Source organism: Lepidochelys kempii, chromosome 17 (genome assembly GCF_965140265.1).
Source record: "Lepidochelys kempii isolate rLepKem1 chromosome 17, rLepKem1.hap2, whole genome shotgun sequence".
In the NCBI taxonomy this organism is placed as follows: Eukaryota; Metazoa; Chordata; order Testudines; family Cheloniidae; genus Lepidochelys; species Lepidochelys kempii.
The window spans coordinates 5264640-5287669 of NC_133272.1; the positions used below are offsets into that span (position 1 = coordinate 5264640).

At 42.1% G+C, this 23030-nt stretch overlaps 2 protein-coding genes across 4 annotated transcripts in view; both read left to right on the top strand.

Annotated features, from left to right (window-relative positions):
• Positions 1-21590, top strand: part of YPEL2 (yippee like 2) — an 82057-nt gene extending 60467 nt beyond the window's left edge. For all 3 annotated transcript variants that reach the window (XR_012155372.1, XR_012155375.1, XR_012155376.1), the window contains 4 exons: positions 13359-13469; positions 16854-16956; positions 19844-19918; positions 21519-21590. The gene's annotated coding sequence lies outside the window, so the exon portion shown is untranslated. The remainder of the gene's footprint in view (positions 1-13358; positions 13470-16853; positions 16957-19843; positions 19919-21518) is intronic.
• The window catches only part of DHX40 (DEAH-box helicase 40), a 58085-nt gene continuing 56631 nt past the window's right edge, over positions 21577-23030 (top strand). Inside the window, exon 1 of the mRNA XM_073315186.1 lies at positions 21577-21664. The gene's annotated coding sequence lies outside the window, so the exon portion shown is untranslated. The remainder of the gene's footprint in view (positions 21665-23030) is intronic.

Here is a 23030-nt window from a genome sequence, read left to right on the forward strand (position 1 = left end):
TATATACACAGAGACCATGAAACAATACCTCCTCCCACCCCACTCTCTTGCTGGTAATAGCTTATCTAAAGTGATCACTCTCCTTACAATGTGTATGATAATCCAGTTGGGCCATTTCCAGCACAAATCCAGGTTTTCTCACCCTCCGCCCCCGCAAACTCACTCTCCTGCTGGTAATAGCCCATTGTAAAGAGAGTGGTCACTTTGGATGGGCTATTACCAGCAGGAGAGTGAGTCTGTGTTTCCGCAGTATGCGTCCGATGAAGTGAGCTGTAGCTCACGAAAGCTTATGCTCAATAAATTGGCTAGTCTCTAAGGTGCCACAAGTACTCCTTTTCTTTTTGCGAATACAGACTAACATGGCTGTTACTCTGAAACTTAGAGACTAACCAATTTATTTGAGCATAAGCTTTCGTGAGCTACAGCTCACTTCATCGGATGCATACCGTGGAAAATACAGTGAGGAGATTTATATACATAGAGAACATGAAACAGTGGGTGTTACCATACACACTGTAACCAGAGTGATCACTTAAGGTGAGCTATTACCAGCAGGAGAGCAGGGGAGGGGGGGGGCTTTTGTAGTGATAATCAAAGTGGTCATTTCCACCAGTTGTCTCATGACTAAAACACCCTATGAATCTGACTTCGCCTTTTGGCCTTTATTTCAGTGTTTAACTAATAAGAGTTGGCTGAATTAACTAACCCCACACAGGCAGAATTCAGTTCTATGATCCTAAGACTCCAAGGGTCCTGCTGTAAAGCCATGGTGCTGGAGCTAGGGCTGCTGGGGGTGCTGCCGAAACCCCTGGCTTGAAGTGGTTTCTTTCACATGCAGGGTTTACAGTTTGGTTCAATGACTCTCAGCACTCCCCCTATCCAACTTGTTCCAGCACCCCTGGTACAGCCTCTCCATGTAGCATCCTTATAGGCTGTGCTCTGTTCTCTCACTGATGTACTGGAGTTTCATCTCGGTAATGTACACTGATGCTAATGATGGTTACACATGTAATGAATCCCCCTGTGTGACAAAGGAAGAATGGGATCCCACTGTCCAAGCCTCCTACACAGTGTGTACATGTCGGTTTCACAGTTTATTTGTGTTAAGTCAGAATGAATAGCTTGAGGATCTGGCCTAATGATCTTATAGTTTTCTCAGGCAGCTTACATGCTAATTCTATAGTTTGCTGCTCTTCAGAAACAGAGTGTTGTTTCCCTATTTTGATCCAGCCCTTACTTCCTCTCTTACACTTATGAACTGGGGTGTGAGCTAATAGTTAACCTTTCATTTCACTTACAGTATCTTATCACACAGTAATGATCCCCTGCTGATAGCTACACAACAAAGCAAAGCCAGAGACATTAAGGAGCCAGATTCTCATTTCACTTATGCTGGTTTTACACCACTGTCTTAACTGGCATTACTCCTCATTCTCACTAGAATAAGTAGGAGGAGACTCAAGCCCAATGATCCTGTAACACCACCCTGTCCTATTGATCTAATTTCATTTATAACAAATGATTAATATGGACTGAATCCTTTTGCCTGATGGATAGAGGAGAAACTGCTGTTCACTGTACCATTACTGAATGGCTGCCTTTGAATTGGCTCAGTGATCATTTTTTGTAATGTACCTAAATCAGCAGCTTGTCTTCTATACCAATACCTAGACTAATGGACGTCCCTTAATTGTTGCTGGCATGCTCCATTGTGCCTAGGTACTGAAGGGCAAGTGGCTCACTGGTTCCACTAATTATGCATTTTGTTGCTCTTGTTGATCTGTTATAGACTTAAACTCCCTTTGAAAAAGGTTCCTAACTCACTTAAGCACATTTGAAAATCCCTCTTTAGTCACTTTTTGAAAATAGGACTTAGGGGCTTTTGAAAATTTCAGCTTCAGAGCCTGAATTTGAAAGAAGCTGAGCCCCCTTAGCTCACACTAACTTCAGTGGAAGCACAGACAGCCCAGTATGTCATGGGCAGAACTCAGTGTCTGACAGGACTGGGCCCATCAAATGCCTTCAGGGCAGTTATTTCCTAGGTGTCTGTGCAGTAGACACATCTCTAATCTCATTTCTTGAGATGAGACTCAATTGTAAAGTATGACTCTAGATCCCAGTTTCCTCCAAGTCAGGAATGTTCAGCTGCAGGGTTTTGGTCAGATCTTGTTGTGAAGTTTGGATCTGGATTTCCCCCAAAGTTGAAGGATGGTTCTGATCCCAGAGCTTTAGTTAGGACTCATCTATTGAATCATAGATATCAGGCCCTCAGAATCCCCTCCCCTCTCTCTGGGAGAGACGCCCTTAAGAACTTGCTGTATGTGCAATCAGTTAACATTAATTTTCACTTTTGGCCAATTACTGCATGTGTTCCACATCCTGCTTTCTTAATGTAAAATAAATCCAGGAACTAGATCAGGTTAAATTCTTTAGAAAAACCCTTGCTGGAAGATATTGGCTGGTGGAAAATTTAAAGCATTTATGTTAATATATTACTTGTCTTCTAGCAAGAAAGGTTTCAGAGTAACAGCCGTGTTAGTCTGTATTCGCAAAAAGAAAAGGAGGACTTGTGGCACCTTAGAGACTAACCAATTTATTTGAGCATGAGCTTTCGTGAGCTACAGCTCACTTCATCGGATGCATGCCGTGGAAACTGCAGAAGACATTATATACACACAGAGACCATAAAACAATACCTCCTCCCACCCACTGTCCTGCTGGTAATAGCTTATCTAAAGTGATCATCAAGTTGGGCCATTTCCAGCACAAATCCAGGTTTTCTCACCCTCCGCCCCCCCCACAAACTTACTCTCCTGCTGGTAATAGCCCATCCAAAGTGACCACTCTCTTCACAATGTGTATGATAATCAAGGTGGGCCATTTCCTGCACAAATCCAGGTTCTCTGGAAAAGCTATTTTGAATCAGAGGCTGAAAATGTATTTGAGCTAATCACGTGAAATCTGATTAACAGATTTATGATGGAGATTTGGACCAATGTTACTGCAGCAAATGGAATCTGGCAACCTCGGGGGATATGATTGAAAGGGATTCCTACCTGCCCAGATGACTCAGAAAGATTAGTAAATGGGCCTTGAAAAATAGTAACATCTTTTGACTATAGCTACGGGCTTTGGAGGGGTCAGGACTAGTCATTCCTTCAGCCTATATGTGGAGGAATAGCTGTGAGGATGATAAAAGTCACCCACAGGAGTTGTGCTGTTTTAATGTCAGCTCCCTGTGACTCCACAGTGAGGCCATTGGTGGTGGTACTGGGGCCAAGATGATCTCCAGCTTGGCAAGGCCCTTGCTAAGGCCACACATGCATTGTATCTGTTAAACTACCCCCCATTCAGTAGTTTCAGCAGCCCTGTCGTCTAAGTTATTTCACTGCCCATTATGAGTTAGCATTCAGGGCTATATTTCTTAGGTTGCGCCATAAGGGCCTAATTGCTTAACCCAGTGTGTTGTGTATTTGCTTTCCTCCTGTGAGTTAGCACTGTCCTGTTGGAGAGAGACGTTTAAATGCTCCTTAAAAGGAAATAATGCATAAGCAAAAGCAAAATTGTTAACACTTAGCTGACCCTCTAATCCCTGATCAACTGCCTGATTGTATTAAAAGGGAACTCTCAAGGCAAATTTAGGCTGTGTGTGAAGAAGCCTAATTCTACAGATTCTTACTCCCATGTGCAGTCCTTATGCAGCTGAGGTGACCAATAAGGAAAAGACCTACAACAAACCATCTTCCACTTAGGAGAATTAGGCCCTGAATTTTACAAAACCCAAAGACAGGCGGACAACAAAAAACTTTCCATGTTTTTTTTTTTTAAATGTCCTGAGAAAATAAACGTTCCCCCTCCCTCCTTTCAAGGTGCTTGCACTCCAAACTTTACAGCATTGTGCACAGAGTCTGAAAATTATAGGAGGGAAATGATTGCTGAGATCAAAGAAGAAGTCAAGCAGCTCCAGCACGAGGCACAATAGAGTCCATGCTGTTATATTTGCTGTGGTAACCTGCAGATTAATGTTGTTTCACTGTGTCCTTGACAAGTATTATATCTGAGGAAAAAATGAAAAAGATAACATTTAAAACAAAGTTTTCATAATTGTTTGCAAGGGATTTTGGTCCCAGGATGGGGCTTTGTGGTGAGTGTAGGGCATGGTGACTGTAGAGCTGATTCTCCATTGCCCTGGACCTTGTCTACTCAGTTACACCTGTACAAAAGGAGTATAAAATGCTACCAGATCAGAAAGATCATGTCTTACACTCACTGTGCACTGGCGTAAATGACTGCTGCAGGGCAAAGGAGAACCAGGCCCTCTGTAGATTCATGCAAGGGAAGCCGATGACGTTAATAATTGAGGCAGCATAGTGTGGTGGTTAGAGCATGGGCATGCAAGTTAGCAGACTTATGTTCTAATCCTAGCTTTGCTACATTATCACACTATGACATTGGGCAAGTCACTTCACCACTCTGTGCCTCGGTTTCCCTATGGGGACAATACATCTCTGCCTCACAGGCACAAAAGGTGTTTTAGAAGAGCAAAGTATTAATATAACCATAGAGGATTTTAATGAAAGTTTGCATTCTAAACTCAAGACAAGGCTTTGTCTGTTGCAAGGGAAACCAGATGCAGTAAACCCTTCTAAACTGTCCTTTCTGACAAAAGAATTGGGCCTGATTCTCACTTACACTAAAGCCCTTCACACTCTTTGGCAGAGTAAAAAAGGCCTTAAAGTAGATGTAAATATAATGTATTCATTTTAAGACCCCCTTTTTGCTCCCAAAGCAGTGTAAAGGGGCTATACTGTAAATGAGAATCTGGCCCATCATTATCAAAGTGCAATGCACAGAAATATCTGTCAAACTAAATAAATGTTTACATTCCTAATAAACAAATATTCTGTGCCATGTGGCTGCTTCTTCCTTAGAGTTTAATTGTGGAAGGAAGTTTCCAACTGGAAGCTAATGTTTTCTCAGGTTAGGATTGGGAATACTGGGCTAGATTGGTTCCTCTTTCGTTAATGAATGGGTGGAACCCAAGTATCTATTCTGCTGTTGAAAGTCTCTCTCCATAGCCAGGTTCCTACTCAGAGCTCCGACAGCTGAGCCAGCTTCAGAAAAAGGGATTTTCAAGACTGAGATGACTATCCCTTCCTTAGGCAAAATCAATTTGGTACAGGAAATAGTAGCAGCCACAGTGACTACCTTTTAATGATCTGGCTGCAGGATGAAGAAGCGTTCTAATGTTTTTCCTTAAAGGAAACCTCTTACATGAGTTCATAATCTAGGAAGGTATTCTTGAGCTTTTCTCTCTCCAAATGCAAATGGATGCAAGTGGCCTAAGAATTGCCATAGTCTGATATAAAGCTATACTCTGATTCAGTTGAGGAAACTGCTCTTCATCTTGATGTGTATTCTTTCCTCAAACAGAGCAGCTAATACAATACCTGATATTTCACCCAGCTCAGTTCTCATGCCAAGATGTTGCAACATAGCTGTGACCTTGTGGACGTCAGATTTTTTTCTTAGCTGGACTCCCTGGTCATTCAGAATTTCATGGCAAGAGCAGGGATAGAGCACAGATCATCATGCTCCGAAAGGACTGGCTCTTACCACTTGTGCTGCAGGAGACTCTCCTTTACCTGTCAGTAGTAGAGGGGCTATGACATTCAATTGAACTGTTCTGATTCCATCGAGTGGAGGACAGTGCTACATAACGCAGGCCAGTTCATTACAGTATTACTCTTCAGCTAGGCGTTCTACTGATTTGTCAGTGCTTTTATATTCTCCAGTGTTTAGAGGAGGTGTGTTATAACTCAGTTACCTTGATAATGATACCTTGTGTCTGTGGGATCTGTTTCGTAAAAGTGCTTAATGGGTATTAAAATTAAGTCCTTTGAAAGAAGGTAGTTTCCAAAGGCCTTAATAAATAAGGCTCGAAGAGGAGAAGTGACCAGCTCAAGGGCAGTTGCAGACTGAGGAATAGAACCTAGGAGCACTAACTCCTAGTCTCTTGTTCTGACAAGTAGACGATATTCCCATTCTGTGATTAAACTAGGTACATACAACTTGGAATTAAATCAGTTCGTTCCTTTCTGATATGGAGTAAGAGGGGGATGTGCCCACTGCATTGTGTGGTGGTGGGGAGTTGATATTATCTTTGCTAGTTTCACAGCAGAACTAGCTGCATTTTGAACCATAAAAATGCTCCTTCCCAAGATTTCAGGTAATCTTTTTCCTGTGCAATGCATAGTAATATCAGTGTACAAAACCCGGACTAAAGGTCTGTAGTCTTTATGGGGCCTTAGGGAGCCGAAATGGTTCCACTCAGATCACATCAAGATTGAGGAACTTAGTTTTCACATGAAGCAGAAACTCAGCTTGAGAGAAACCACAGAAGAAAATTCAAGTGGAAGCAAGAAGTATAGCTAGCAATTTAAAATTGCTATACACACCTGCCAGCTGACCTATTGCCTCCCCTCCCTGTTCACAGTGCAGCATACGCCTGGTCTCCTGAGGCATTGTGCACGACCTGACTGCTAACACAGCAGGGGCAGCTAGGGATCTAGCAGCTAGTTGCCACAAGAAATGTTGTCCTTCTACCACTACACGCACATCAGAAGGCCACATGCTACTTGAGGGTCATGCATTAAAACTTCCGACAGCTGAGCAGAGGAGAGAAGTGTGAGCAGGCTCCAAATCTGAGCTGGCTACATTAGGGAGCAGGATGGTGGGTGGTTTTCAAGGAGCCAGCGGCTACTTTACCTGTAGCCACGGCAGCATATTGAGTGGCGCTCTTGAAATCGTGCTCTGCCCCTTCTTTGCCCTGACCACCACAGGACTGGTCTGTCTGTCCCACCCCTCTCCCAGTTGGGAAATACTGGATTATGGCGTGACAATTAATTAGGTATCTGGACATCTTCTGTTGCTTAAGTGTCAATTTCAGACCATGTATTATATACACTTGTGGTTGTGTGAAACATATCCATGTCATCCCTGCTCTTTCTCCTCTTTGGTTCAGTCTGTGTTGGTAAAGGGCTCAGAATTGCTGTACATGTTGATTTTTTTTTTTTTTTAAGCTTTTCTGACTCAACTTGCTCTAGAGCCTGAATTTAAGTGAGGGTGGGAGGGGAACCTTGTGGCACCATTTTAAATAATGTGTAATGATGCAATTAATGCCTTATAAGGAATGAATGCTGCAGGGATCAGAAGGCTCCAGCTGCGCTGTCTGTTACCCCTCTAAAATTGATGGACTGTATCATTGTAACAAGCCTGTTGCAATAAAGCCACAAATAACATCTGAGAAAATCACAGATGCTTTCAACAAACTTCAACCTTCTGAGCTTTTAATGAGGGGATGGGGGGAATATTTTCAAAGCATGCAATTTGCACAAAGAGCTAGAAACATTTATCTAGGTTTATAAATTGTTAGGATAGGAAACCAGCAGCATGGTGTCTGTACAAAGGGTAGACTTCTACTGGTGCTATTAAATTCTGGGATTTGGAGCTGGTGGCTCCAAGATTGCAGAGTTAAATAAGTTCGGCATCAATATCTTGTTTCCGTTAGAATGGACTCTGTTAAAATTAAAGTGCATTGGTAAAGATGTTGATGCCCAGTGACATCCTTGAACAAATTAATAACAAACATTACTTATTCCTAAATTTTTGAAGATTTTGCAGAGGATTTTGCTGCACAAACCCCCTTAGTCAATGGAAGTTATAACTTAATTCCATGAATCTCTGAAAATTTAGGAGCCAGGATAAGCAAAACATCGGACCTATTCCCAGACTGAGGAGCAGAGACATTACATGACTCCACTAATACTAATAGGAACTGCCCACCGAAATCTGCTGTGCAACAGTACATGGATTTGACTCATCTGTGTCAACAGTCCAAGAAAATTATTTAGATTAAGGACACTCTTTTCCTGGTTCACCAAAGGAAATTGAGCCAGGATCTGATTTTAGTTGCTCTTTGTGATGCAAATATCCGATCTGAATGGTGACCTTTCTCCATATAGTATAATTGCTCGATTGCATTGACATCTGTGATTAAAGAGACTGTACCTAACGTTAAGTTAACAGAGCTCCCAGTGCATTCCTTCATATTCACCTGTGCATGCTACTTGGCTGAAAAAATGGAAAATGATCCTGAGACTATTTAATATACATTCCTTCTGGGATCCTAAGTATCCAATCCATGAGTAAATATGCACCATCTCCCATAAGAGGGTTTTTGGTAGCATAGTCTTACTGGTCCCCTTCCTATGCTATACAGAAGCTGAATGTAACAAACAGTAGAGGTGTTCATTGGGAGCTTCTACACCAAAAACACAAACCTCTTCCTCTTGAACTAAAGGAGAACTTTTTAGCTGTAAGAAGCAGCCTGTTTATAGATGCTGAAGCCAAAAACTGGAGGAAAACAAGGCTACATGTGGGAATCCAATGTACTACTGCTGTGTGTTATGAAGGGGTGATCAGCAAGAGGCTTACTGGGCCGGTAGTCTGCAAACATTTGGACCGGTGGGTGTCCGTGAAAGCTTGCATTTTGTTACCCAGGAAAGCCTGCATCATGCTTCAAGGTGATGTTTTGTTATGAGAGAGACAACCTGACCAGCTTTATTGCTTATACAATGCATGGAGATGTTTTATGGCATTGTAAAGCTTAGGAGTGTATACATTGTCTGTCTGTGATTTTTTTTTTTTCCCCCCTCAGGCTTCTGTCTTCTCTCTCAGGGTTTATCTACGTCACTAGAATCCCTAAGTAAAGCTGCAGGCTGGTCATGTACTGTCAGTAGGCAGCAGTGAGCAATATATTAGCATGTACCCCTTGGTAAACAACTTGATTAAGTTCACTTGGTGGGAACATTTAGACTTTGTTCCGAACACAGATATGGAGCATATTGAGCACTGTGTATTAAATGTGTATAATCTGAACTGACAGCGGTGGGGTGAAGACCCTGTCAGAGGGGTCAGGTGCAATAGTATTTTCAAAATGTTTGATGACGCATTCTCAAGGCAAAGCTTTTCTCTTCAGAGCAGTGACTGGCACAAATGACTCAGCAGAATCAAGAGAGAATAGGGGGTGATGGCACCAGAGGTAGGAACATTATCCCAAATCTCCCTTCGGTTTGCGCCAAGAACTTTTTAACAAGGTGCTCCTGTGAGTTGCCTCTCCAGCCTCCAGTCACTGGTAGGCAGCCTGGATGGCAGAAAGGCCTGTCAATAGGGCCTTTCACAGTTAGATACTCAAATCTAGCCCAGTTCTGAAGTGACCAAAAGTTATTACAAGCTGTTGTGTGATTGATGTGAAGTGAGTGAATCAGCTCAAGTCTGGTTCTCATGGACAGAATTGTCACCATCACAAATGACACTAATGCGGAGTAGCAGCAGAGAAGTGAGAGGCATCGAGGACTGAAGAAGGATAGCAGACTGAACAGCCCTAGATGTGATCCCTTCCAGATCAGGGTGATGCAAAGTCTTTTGGTGACACAACACTGGGGAAACTTGCACTGCTGCTGCCTATGTTGCAGCTGAAGAGGTGACTGCAATCTCCAGGGCTCTCAGTCTGTACAGACTTTAATTGGGACTCACTTTACATGAAAAATATATAAAGGTTTTTTGTATTGTCTATTTGATATGGTTTCTTTTGTGTTTTAATTCACACATCTGCTAGACTTTGGGCAACACAATACAATGTATTCACTCTGAGCTGCACCAGACTACATGCTAGAAATGGAAAGATAGACGACCTAACAGAAAGCATCGCTCATCTGGTGCAGGATTGTTTCCCTGCAGAATATTTTCTAGCGCCTTGTCCAGTCCAGTTTTAAATGTCTGACATAAATAAACTATCTCACACACATGATTTGCAAGAATGTGTTCGCTCATTAAATCCTAAGTCTGTCATCACAGTGTAATGATTCTGTTTTTTTTTCCCCCCCATCCCATCGCTCCATTTTTAATTTGTGTTATCTGTGTACTGTGGCAGCTCTGTGGCAATCCTAGAAGGAGCAAGTTTAGACAATGTAGTTTCTCCATTTGACTCTTCCTGTTTGCTCAGAAACTGCAACAGAAATCTTGAATTATCAGTCAGAATACCCCGGAAGAAACTATTGAATGGGTAACAGAATAAACCGTAGCGGTGGGTGACAGGGTCCCAACACAGGGCAATAGTCTCTTTCGCTCACGTCAATGATGGCATTCAATACTTTCCCTGTGTTGTTTCTGCACTGCATTTTGACCCTAACGCAGCAGTCGATGCCCATTCAGAAAAATGCTTGAATGCATGCTCAACTCTAGGCAAGTGCTTAAAGTTAAATATGTGGCTGAGGACTTTGCAGAACATTATTAGTATGGGGATTTATTGTTTGTATTGTAGTAGCGCCTAGGAGCCCCAGTCATAGACCAGGACCCCATTGTGCTAGGTGCTGTACAAACACAGACCAAAAAGACAATATCGGCTCCAAGAAAATGGATTTAAGCACTTTGGGTCCGATCCTGCTTCTGTTCAACTAACGGGAGCTCTTCCACTGAGTCCAGTGGCAGCTTGAGCAGGCCCTTGATTAAATGCTTTGCTGAATTTGGGCTCTTGTGCCTTATTAGGCAGGATTACATACTGTCACAGAGAGTAAAAAAGCTTCTTTTTCTCTACATGTTTTCCTTTTTTATGAGGTTTCTGAGCCAAGATGAACCATTGAATCCTAGAAGGCTCATCAGGGAAGTCTGCAAAGAAAAAAAATGATCATACTACTAAAGATGTCGGCAACAAAATAATTATTTTATAAAGAGACATTTCAGTTTAAGCATAATTGGAGGGCAGTTTTCTCCTCCTTCTGTCACTGGTTCAGATCTGAGTATTGCTTGACCTGTATTTTAGACAAGTGTCATTTTTGGGAGGGGATTTCACAGCTGGGAAAAGGAAAGAAGGAATTATTTCTCCTCGGTATTAGTTTAAAAATAAAATGCATGGTAGCTGGGTTTAAGTTGCTCAGGGTTGACTATGTCCCAGTGGAGACAAACTAGTAAGCAGAGTGCAGGTGAAGTGGTCAAAAATGAAGTATAAATTCAATTTATTATAGGGCTATCATCATGTGGTGTGTAGGTATGGGGGTGTGTCTATTATGGTGGCAGTGTGGATCAGTTTGATTTAAAGTGGTGCACACCGCTACCCTAATGCAATAACTAACTCTCTCTCTCTCTCTCTCTCTCTCTCTCAAGATCCAGCTGATCCACACTGGTACCATAGTACGATAATAGTCATACCCCACTCCGAAGAGTTTGCAGCTTAATGAAAACAATAAATAAATAAATAAATAAATGTCTAACTCCTAGGCCCCACTTCTGCCTTCTCACAGAGGAATTATTGCGAGCTCCAAGTGTTCAAAAATCATGAGTTTGGATAACTTAAATGATACTGACTTTAAAAAATACTGTTTGTTCTTTGTATTTGCCTTCTGGGTGTACTTGGGTCATGTTTTCAAGCTTTCTTCCACAATCATGAGAACTAGAGACTTATTTTTGTTCTTTAGGTGAGAAACTCCGGTTTCATTTAATCATGTGACTCTAGGAGCTGCACCATTAAGCAAAATGCTAAATGTGGGGGGAGACTCAGTAAAGTCACGAGAGCTGGGAACTCTACAAAGGTGCAACTCCCATTGATTTAATCTGCATAAGTGAGGGTACCAGTATGTTTCTGGCATATAGATATTTTGAGTAAAATTCAAAAGTGAGTCTGATTGTAAAAGGAGTTTGTTCTGGTGTAACTTACATCCTCTTCCAGCCCCTAGCTTGCCCATTTCTGCCCTCACTTACACATGTATGGTTCTCACATATGTGAGGGCAGAATTGAGCCCAGTTACATGAGAATATTTTAATACCTGGCTCGCATGTAGTGCTTTTTCGTCTGTAGATCTCCAAACATTTCACAAAAGAGGTTAGTTATACCCATTTTATAGATGGAGAAACTAAGGCACAAAGCAACATGTCTTATCCAAGGTCACCAGGCATTCCAGTGGCAGAGACAGAAATAGAACCCAGGTCTCATGAGTCACACTCACATGATTTATCCACTGGGCCACGCTATTTTTTTGAGCTACAACTTAATCATGCATTGATAAACACCACTGAACCTTGTTCCCCAGCTGGGTAAATATTAGGTAGGGTGGAACTGGATTCCAGTCTGTTACTTAGCAAATGGCATTAGATGTAAACACAATATATCTGTCGTCTTATAAAAATATTTGCTTACCTCTCTGGTCACTCTTGGTATTAAAAGCACATTTAAAGCAGATTGGTTCAAAAATTGGTAGTGCATTTTTTTTTTTTAGGGTAGAACTCTAACGAGGGAGATGCATGTTGGATTGATATATAACCATTTTAGTTCCACAGAAGCAGCATTGTAGTGAAGGCAGATTTGACTTGGCTAAGGGGTATAAATCGCTGAGCAGCAAGACCAAGAGAAGTGGCAATAGAAGTGATTGCAATCCATACAGTTATTACAATCTCACCCTAACAGGAATTAGGCTCTCTACATTTTATATATAGAGAGAGTTCCTATTAAGGTGAGATTGTAATCACATCTATTGCCACTTCTCTTGGTCTTGCTGCTCAGTTATTTATGCCCTTTTAACCAAGTCAGATCTGCACTCATCCTTTTCCTTACTGGGAATTGCAAATTAACTTCAGCTTTATATACAGTATTTCTTTAGCAAACTAACGTAAACCAGGGTACAATTTAATGTGTTACTATTTTCATGCTTTAGGGAAGGAAAAAAGCCTCAGCTTTCAGGGCAAATTGTTGTAAAAATGTTACCCAGTGCTTTTTTAACATTTATTTTTATGAAAGAACCTGGGTTGTTGGGTTTTGGGTTTTTTTTGTTGTCTTCAATAAATGCCTTTAAGTTCCTGGGGCAGGTAAGGAGTCACTGTTGCTTTAACAAGGGCTTCTTTGCCCTGGCTGAAGACCGAAATCTAAATTTAGAAAACAGAATGTTGTTGCAGATCTCCTTATTAAGACCCCTACTGTTTCAGCAAAGCCTGAACCCAGCAACCCTGGATAATATGAAACAGGAGTCACTTATATGGAAGCAGGCAACAGGAAAGGGAAATGACTTACCTGTGACTAGGGTTCTCTGAAGATGGCATCCTTTGTAGGTCCCTCGGGCCTCACGCTTTCATGTGTGAGATTCCGTAGCGTGTTGAGATGGTAGTTTTTTGAATCCTTCCACTGTGGAGGTTGGTGCACGTTCCTCTATCATAGAGTTGGGGCAAATATCTGAAAAGCAACTTTGGGCAAATATCCACACAGATTCATTTCTGCAGCATTCACTCCCTTTTTGTGTTGGCTTTCTCAGGTGTTCTGCCCAGCAAGTAGGAAGAAGGAGAGACAATGCCTCAAGTGGACTGGATTGGGAATCAGAAGATGTGAATTGTATTCCTGGCTCTGTGACTGTCCTGGTGTGTGAGTAAGTCACTTCTCTCTGTGCCTCTGATTTCCCCTCCCACCTTCTGTCTGTCTTGTCTATTTAGACTGTCAGTGCTTCGGGTGGGGAGTGGAGGCTGTCTCTTACTGTATGTCTGTGCGACTCACTGCACAGTTGGGGGGCCGTGATCTCAGTTGTGGCCTCTAGGTCCTACAGTAATAAAAATAACCATTGACTATAGAGTAAATGCTTAGTCATCTTAGCATGATGGAGGCTACCTTCACTAAACTCGTAAGAAGATACTGTGTAGGTAACAACATGGACAAAATGAAATAGTGTGGGGACTGGTGGTTTTAATGGTAGTGTTTATGCCTAACCTCATAACCTTGGTCCTCTAGAGCTCAGGGAGAATGATCTCTGTATAGGGAGTAAACACTGAAAGGGGAGGAAAATACCTTTTGGTTGCAACCTCCTCTATGCAATGAAGGAACAGCATTCTCTAAGCGAAAACGCTCCATCCAGTCCTTTTGGGTGTTAGGATGCTGCTGCTGAGGCCCCTTGTGGGTGAGTTGAAGGGGCAATCAGCAGGGCTTCGGCAAAAGCTCTGAGAATAATTTAGGAATGAAAAATAAAATAATGAGTTTAGATGCAAAATGTGCCCCTTCTATAGCCTGGGGACAGGGATGTAGGAAGAAGTGGAGAAAAGATGCATAACTTTGACCTTAGTCTTGTTTCATGGACTTCAGATCAGGCCTAATGCAGCAAAATGCTAGATGTCTGGTGTGCTATCCAGTATCCCAAAGAAATGCCACAAGTTTTAAGAATTCTACTGAATAAAACAAAATCACAAAGCAGAACTGTATAATTGCTGCTTTTATCAACTTTCATGCAAAGGGCCTGATCCCAAGCCCATTGAAGTCCATGGAAGGACTCCCATTGATTACACTGGGCTTTAGATCAGGGCTGAAATACAAATGCCAAAAATTGGTGTCCCAATTCTCCTCTCATTGCTGTAAATCATGGGCTTCAGTGGAGTTGCACTGGCTTAGGGAAAGGAGAATCAGGGAATGTGACTCTCCTAAAGGCTAAGGATTCTCAATAGATTTTTCTCTCACTTCTGATATTTGTTTTTGCTGTGACTCTTGGGCATCACATGTGGTCACCAAACATGCATAGTCTCCTAAGGATCATTGCACTAGCCAGAGTGACCATGGTTGATGGCCTTGCATCGAGCATTGTGTAGTGAAGTTCCCAGATCTGGTTCAATCCTGCAAATCCATGAATCTTGGTGGGTGGGGGTCATGGGTGGTGGCAGGTAGGGTCTCGAAGGAGAGTTCGAGAGCGCGGTGTGCTGGACTGTTTATGTCCATCCTGGTGACGTGGCCAAAGAGAACGCAACACTGCTTTTGAATGTAATTATAACATTTTGCACAAAGTCAAACCACTTTGTCCTCAGGATTTGGCACTGACCACATATGGAATACCTCTAGCTTCTTCAAGTCTGCGTGTAAGAGGGTCCAGGTTTCTGACCCATACAAAAAATACAGGTAGTACACAGATGTGATAGATGCCGAACTTTGTCTTAGCACAGAGATATTTTTGCATTTATAAGCAAATGCATTCATGGAGGAGGCAACGAGACCTATTCGTCAAAGAACATCTGGTTTGCTGCAACCATTTGAACTCTGCTTGCAGTGTAGGTCGATGAACTCATCAGTGCTCTCCAGGGTACACGACCCCACCTGCACCAGTGGTTCTGGTGGCCCAGCTCCAAGGTTCTGGACCTTAGTCTTCTCCCATGAGATGTTCAACCCCATAGTGAGGACACAGTCTTGGAGACCTTGGAGGGTGGGGCTGAAATTCTCTGACTTTTCCATATACATAAGGTAAAAGCAGCAAGGAGACTGCTAGAGCACTGGGAACTAGCTAGGTCAGGTAGATGGGTGTTTCACTGGTGAGAGAACTAATTGGTTAGCTCTGCAATCTGCTATTATATGTTCTGGTTCTTTCCCAAAGATGGCAGGCAACTAGTCAATGCCTGTATTAAGATGTTTAGGACTATAAACTTATATTGACCCTATGGGAACAAAGCAGTAGGAGAATAGGTGTACTTAGAGAAGCCTTCTAAAGACTGGCTTAGAAAAACATAGCATTATACTACATGACCCCTGTTGCTTTTTCTTTGAACAACAGGATTTCCCCAGAGGTTAATGGTGGCTATGCTGTACTGGATGGATGAAGATATAAAGACTGCAATATCATCAATGCCCTGAGATACTGATGCTTCTCCCTAAGAGGTCATCAGTAGGACTTGAACTCAGGCCTTTTAGCACCAAAACATATATCTCTCCTACTTCGGCTAATAGAGTTAGTGTCAGTGGGTAGCAGTAGTAGGCTGTTATACGCTATGTCAACCAGTCACTATACAGGGACATACTTCAGAATAGTGCTCCCATTAGTAGGGCCCTACCAAATTCACAGCCATGAAAAACACACCATGGACTGTGAAATCTGGTTTCCCCCGTGAAATGTGGTCTTTGTGTACTTTCACCCTATACTATACGGATTTCACAGGGGAGACCAGTGTTTCTCAAACTGGGGGTTCTGACCCAAAAGGGGGATGGAGGTGGGGTTGCAAGGTTATTATAAGGGGGTTGTGATCTTGCCACCTTTACTTCTGTGCTGCTACCATCAGAGCTGGTGGCTGGAGAGTGGTGGCTGCTGGCCGAGGGCCCAGCTCTGGAGGCAGCAGCACAGAAGTAAGGATGGCAATGCCATACCGTGCATTCCTTACTTCTGCGCTGCTGCTGGCAGCATAGAAGTAAGGGTGGCAATACCACAACTCCCCTACAATAACCTTGCAACACCCCCCCATACACACACGCAGTTACAACACTGAAAAATTTCAGATTTAAATATCTGAAATCATGAAATTTACTATTTTTAAAATCCAATGACCATGAAATTTGCCAAAATGGACTGTGAATTTGGTAGGGCCCTACACAGAAAATAGCTTCATTACAGTTTACTGGATCTCAGAAGTACACAGTTGCATATGACTGATGATGATTATGAACACATAGAAGTAATTGTTGGGTTTTTTTATACTGTCCAATACAGTACACCTAGAGAACATCTTCTGCACCAAAAAAAAAAAAAAGTGTGGGCAGAGGGGAGGAAGTGATATTGTCACTGAGGGCTTGGGTTTTTAATCTCTGTTCCTCTCTCCTTAATGTTTCTCCATGCTCTCAACATAAAGAGGAAAAACAGGACTAGAAATATTTGTTTCCCTGTGATCATTTCCAGAAGCACTTCTTTAGATCTTATTACTGCTATGTATGTGACAGGTACAAACAGCAATAACTGAGCTGTATCATGCATCATGTGGGCTTTAGACACTGGTAACTTCTTTGCATTCACCACTAGGTCCCCACTTTGTGTTCTGATGCCTTCTGAGTGATGGGTCTGAGCTGAGCATTGTCGTCCTACTGAGTGCACCAGAACATTATCCTTAATGCGCCAAACAACAGTAAGAGAATTGCCAAATTATTCATTAGAAATTAGATCCCCCCCCCCCCCCGGATCATTCTTTTGCACAGTAGCATGTTATTGCAACATCAGTTACATAAAGCAACTAGTGACTGTTAGTGTCAGTTACTCTGTCCCCATGATCTCCTCTGCATGTGAGATTTCTGTGCCACATACTATATGAACTCCAGCTCCAGGCAGATAACATAGTTTGTTCCTTTAAATAAATTTGCAGGGATTCGTTTTAACTCTTAGATGATTGTAAACTAAGAGTAACTCATTCTAATCAGGTTTCAGAGTAGCAGCCGTGTTAGTCTGTATTCGCAAAAAGAAAAGGAGGACTTGTGGCACCTTAGAGACTAACCAATTTGTTAGTCTCTAAGGTGCCACAAGTACTCCTTTTCATTCTAATCAGTTGTTTTCTTCCCTGTAAAGATAAAGGGTAATGTTGTTAAATCTTATTAAAAAATGTCCAACTCATAATCCCAGAGACATCTGGTCACCTTTTCCATCCACAACCTGAGGATGTTGTATGCAACAAGATAGTAGCCTCTCTAGGCTGGAAACATCATGATACAGAACAGGGGCCTGATGACACAACTCTTACTCACAAATAATCGTGTCAAAATCAAAGGAAATATTGCAGTAAGAATTACTATCAAGAAACCTGTTATGGGTTTCGAGGCTTGATCCTGTGAGGTACTCCAACGGGACTACTCATGCTTAAAATGAAGCATGTGTTTAACTGTTCTGCTGGATGGGGGCAGGTTGCTTGACAGCTTGCAGGAACAAGTCCCTCATGGCTATTTATATGAGAGTTCCAATCACCTGGATTGCACTTGTACATGGAACATAGTAGTAAATTATGACGATCATAAGCTGTAGCTTTGCTCTTATTTTTAAGTGAATTCAGTTCCTATGGAAATACTGGACAGAGACCCCTGGGAATTGCAGTCCCTGATTTATCGCATCAGGTACAGTGAAGGTAGAAACAGTGCAAGCTTTCCCCCAGGCCAACATGCCTTGACCTGGATAATGGAATTACACCAATGATAGATTTGATCCAATAACTGGAAGTATGGAGTTGGAGGCTATTGTGCTACAAAAGTCTTTTTTTTTTTTCCCTGTGCTAAGTGGTGAAATTCAAACCTTTGTAGAGGAGCAAGCCAGAATCCTATACACCTCTTAAATCCCAATTAATGCCATAGTGCTTTAGTAGGACATAACTAGTGCGTAGGCCTTGTGGGCTTAAATTGCACTTCAGTGATGTATTTCACCCATGCTGAAACAGATTATGGAATACAAATCAGCAGTGCCACCCCCAATCATTGAAAATCATCAGACCCCAAAAAATCATGGGGCTGGCTTAAAAATCATTAAATTAAAAAAACTCATACCTTTGGAGTTCTTCTTTGCTTTCTGGTTTCTGAGACTTTTGGGCTCACTTGCATTGTGATTTCAAGCTTTTCTCTGCAACCACGGAGGTTAGGAACGTACATTTTAAAAATGAAAGCTGATATTCTCAGGAATTCACATGGCTCCAGGAGTTGGGGCTTTAAGAAAAACACGTATAACATGAAACTTTCACTTAGATCAAAGGAGTTGGCAACACAGAAAAGCTGACTGCAGCAGTAAACTTTAGATTCCATTCCAGTACAGCTTGGTAACAGAACATTGGTCCTTGGGCATGTGCATGTGTCCCAGTGCCCAGGCCACAGCTGAGGTTTGGATTTGGGCCCATTTCGAGTACCAACTGGGCTCTTTTGCATATATTGACAGAGGATTCACTGATCACTTCGATGCAGGATTGTGCCAGATAGTCTCCATGGAGCTCATGATTCAACTGCTATGTCAGAGGAATTATCTGACCAAAGAGAGATGCACCATTCTTCTGTCAGTCTTTAGTCTTGAACATACCCAAGAAGCTTATTGCTCTGCCTCTGAAAACCCAGATGGGGAGGGAGGTGCAAGTCTGTGTGAAAGGGGTTTGTAGGGGATGTTTGTCACCTTGTGTAGGGAAGCAGAACTATTATCTCTATTCGTAAAGCTCAGCTACACCTTTTGGCAACGAGAAGGCTATTTTTGTCTGGATTAAAGTGAGATGAAAGCTAATCCTCAGGATTTCAGGAAGATCCCTGAGATTTAGCATTTTATGATCATACTTTATTTTTAGCTGTAGCTTATTTTTAGCTGCTCCTTGTAAAAAAATTCAGCACCTACCCAAAGTCTCCTCCCCCTTCAGCTTCTCTTACCCTTTGTAGGCTGCATAAAGAAATGGTGGATGCTTGCTTGGTGTCTAGTAACATACCCAGATGCAGCATACATGTGAAGAACAGGACGACAGACTGTAGGGTGCTATGTTGCACTGGCTGAAAGATGGTCATAATGAATTCTGCTTTGGCAGATGGGGAGGTAATAGGGCTTTCCCATCTCTAATGTCTAGGGTTCTTTCATTTGGTGGCTCTCTCCATTAGCACAGGGAGGTCCCAGTTGTGATATGAGCCCCATTGTGCTGTGTACTATTATTATAAATATAAAGGGAAGGGTAACCATCTTTTTGTATACAGTGCTATAAAATTCCTCCTGGCCAAAGGCAAGACCCTTTCACCTGTAAAGAGTTAAGAAGCTAAGGTAACCTTGCTGGCACCTGACCCAAAATGACCAATGCGGGGACAAATCTGGAGGGGGGTAGGGGGACAAAGGGTTCTGTCTGTCTGTGTGATGCTTCTGCCGGGAACAGATCAGAAATGCAAGCCTTGCAACTCCTGTTAAGTTAGTAAGTAATCTAGCTAGAAAATGCGTTAGATTTTCTTTTGTTTAATGGCTGGTAAAATAAGCTGTGCTGGAGGGAATGTATATTCTTATTTTGTGTCTTTTTGTAACTTAAGGTTTTGCCTAGAGGGACTCCCTATGTTTTGAATCTGATTACCGTGTAAAGTATTTACCATCCTAATTTTACAGAGGTGAGTCTTTTACTTTTTCTTTAATTAAAATTCTTCTTTTAAGAACCTGATTTGATTTTTCATTGTTTTTAAGATCCAAGGGTTTGGGTCTGCGTTCACCCATACCAATTGGTGAGGATTATTATCAAGCCTTCCCCAGGAAAGGGGGTGTAGGGCTTGGGGGGGATATTTTAGGGAAAGACGTCTTTTTCCCTGTTCTTTGTTTAAAACGCTTGGTGGTGGCAGCATGCTGTTCAAGGACAAGGCAGAGTTTGTACGTTGGGGAAGTTTTTAACCTAAGCTGGTAAAAATAAGCTTAGGGGGTCTTTCATGCAGGTCCCCACATCTGTACCCTACAGTTCAGAGTTGGGAAGGAACCTTCACAACTATATAAACACCAAGTAAGAGACTGTCCCTAATCCAAAGCACTTACAATCTAAACAGACAAAAGATGGGAGAAAGGAAGTGGTATTATCGCTGTGTTACAGGTGGGGAACTGAGGCACAGAGAAATAAAGTAACTGACTTACAGTCAAGTGAGACATCTATGGCAGAGCTGGGAATTTAACCCAGATGTGCTGAACTGCAAACCAGTGCCATAATCCTAAAACTGTCCTCCCTCTCTAGCCTCAAATGTCTATTTGCGGTATCTGTATAACTCCAAAAGGTAAGACAGCTTAGCGTTTATTTTCAATCACCCCTAACAGCATCCTCTTTCAATCACTGTGGAATGCAAAGAAGAGATATGGACCAAATTCTGTTCTCTGGTACCCCAGTTTAAAGCCAGAGTAATTCCACTGAATTCAGTTGTCATTTTGCATTTACACTGGTATAACGGAGATCCGAGGCTGGCCCATTGTTCTTTCTTTCTGGTGTTGGAATGCATAAGCCTAGTGGTTCTATAAGTTACATCTTTAAAAGAAATAATTTTGCTGTATCACATCTTTGCCTCCCTTATTTGCATTTAATTAGAGAGAAAAGCTTTCTATAAACACAAAGGGCTTAATTCTCTCCCCATTGCTGGTTTTGCTTTATTGAACTTAATGAGAGTTGAACTGATGTAAAGAGAATTAGACTCAAGAGAGTTATAGGTTTGTTGGCCAAACAAACCTATACATGTAGCTGAAATAGTAACTTGCTTTGAAGAATTAGCACCTGGTCCCTTGAAGCTACCCACTGAAAGGTTCACACTGATATCATGGAAAGTCAAGTTCACATCTACCATATGGATCAGCTGTAGAGCACACACAAATTGGAGAAATTAATTGAATAAACTGAGAATTGTCCACAAACGGGGGGGGGGGGGGGGAGTCAAATGTGTTTATGGCTCAACATTATTTGTGAATTTCCTCACTGATTACTTCATACCTTGCAGATCAGTGCAGATATTCAGAGTTCACACTGGTCCCACAAGAAGTCTGTGGCAAAGATAGTGCTAGAACTAGGCATTCTGTGCGGTAGCCACTACATACAATTCCTTTAGTTATGTTGTAGTTTGGGGATAATAGCATTTAGGAGCCCAGAGGTTAAGTTGAAAAATAACATCTTATTCAAACTACACAATCAGGATAAAGTTAATTCAAGGTCTCAGTGAGTTCCCTTTTTTCATTGCATTTCACCAGCAGGATATTGAGTGACAGCTCAGCCAGTGAAACACAAGGCAGAAGTATTGCATCATGGGCTGATCATACCCCCCTGAGGGCAGCACAGCGTTCACTGGACCTCTGCTCAGGAACTCAGCCATGTCTGTTGCAAATAGCCCCTGTTGGTAAGTATCACTCTTGCTGCTGACTATCACCATCTTGCTGTCTACATTTTATCATCCTGCCTCCTTAAAGACATTCCATTTCATCACTGAAAACAAAGTACTCCCTTACCACTGTCAGGTTTGTGCTACCCACAGTATTACCTTTATATTTGTTGTTTAACACTTATACTGCAACAGCATCTAGAGGCCCCAGCCAAGACTGGGACCTCAAAATGCCACAGAAGGTCAGTAGCAGAACAAGGAATAAAACCCAGGTCTCCTGATTCAGTGCAATGGCATGCCCACTAGATCATGCTACAGTCCCATGGCAAATCTATAAAGCAGAATCAAATAAACAGTTTCTGGTATCCAAAGCTCTGAGTTATTGATAAGCAATATACCCTACTATACGCCTGGGTTTTATATATTCAATTAATTATAAAATAATAACTTAGCATAGGGTTAAGATACATGAAGCCTGAGTCTTGGTGCTCTGTTTAATTTTTGGATAACAAGTCAATGTTTAAATTCTATGGGCCAGAGTCTGTTTTCAGCTACACCAGTGTAAATGGTGGCAACTCCACTGATTTCAGTGGATTTACTTTGATTTTTTCGCCCAATGTAATTGAGAGCCGACTCTGTCCCTGCTGCATCACACACACTCTGTTTGGAAATGAAGAGTAAGAAAAACAAAAGGGAAAACCATGTTTTTCTTTTTAAAAATCAATAGGCAATCAAGGCAACACAGGCTCATTCATCAAAATAACCCGAGCCAGGAGGTGAGGTCTTCTAGCTGAAATCATTCTCGCTAGCTCATTAACATTGCTGTCACTACTGCATTCATGTCAGTTTCAGAATTCTGTAGCTGTTTCAGACAGTAGTGGTTGGTATGATACTGTCTCCTGCCTTTTCCTGCTTTAACCAGGTTGTTAAATAGTTTTATGTGGTTATGTTCAGAATATCCTTTCCCTTCTTTCTAACCCTCCTTTGATCCCCATACCAAAGCTTAGAAGGGCCTACAAGCACGGATACGACACCATGATCTGAGTGTTCCGACCCTCTGTTTGCCAGAAGCTGGGAATGGATGACAGGAGATGGATCATTCGATGATTGCCTGTTCCGTTCACTCCTTCTGAAGTATCTGGTATTGGCCACTTTTGGAAGACGGGATACTGGGGTAGATGGACCACTGGTCTGACCCAGTATGGCCGTTCTTAGGTCTGAGTGACACCAGCTGGTCCTTTTGCACCTTCTTTTCAGGAGTTCCGCTGCACTTTCTAAATCACTAGTGAGATAAACCTCACTTCCTGCCGTGAGTCAGGGAAATAATAATATCCCCATTGGACAGTTGGGAAACATTGTACAGTTGAGGCGCAGAGAGATGAAG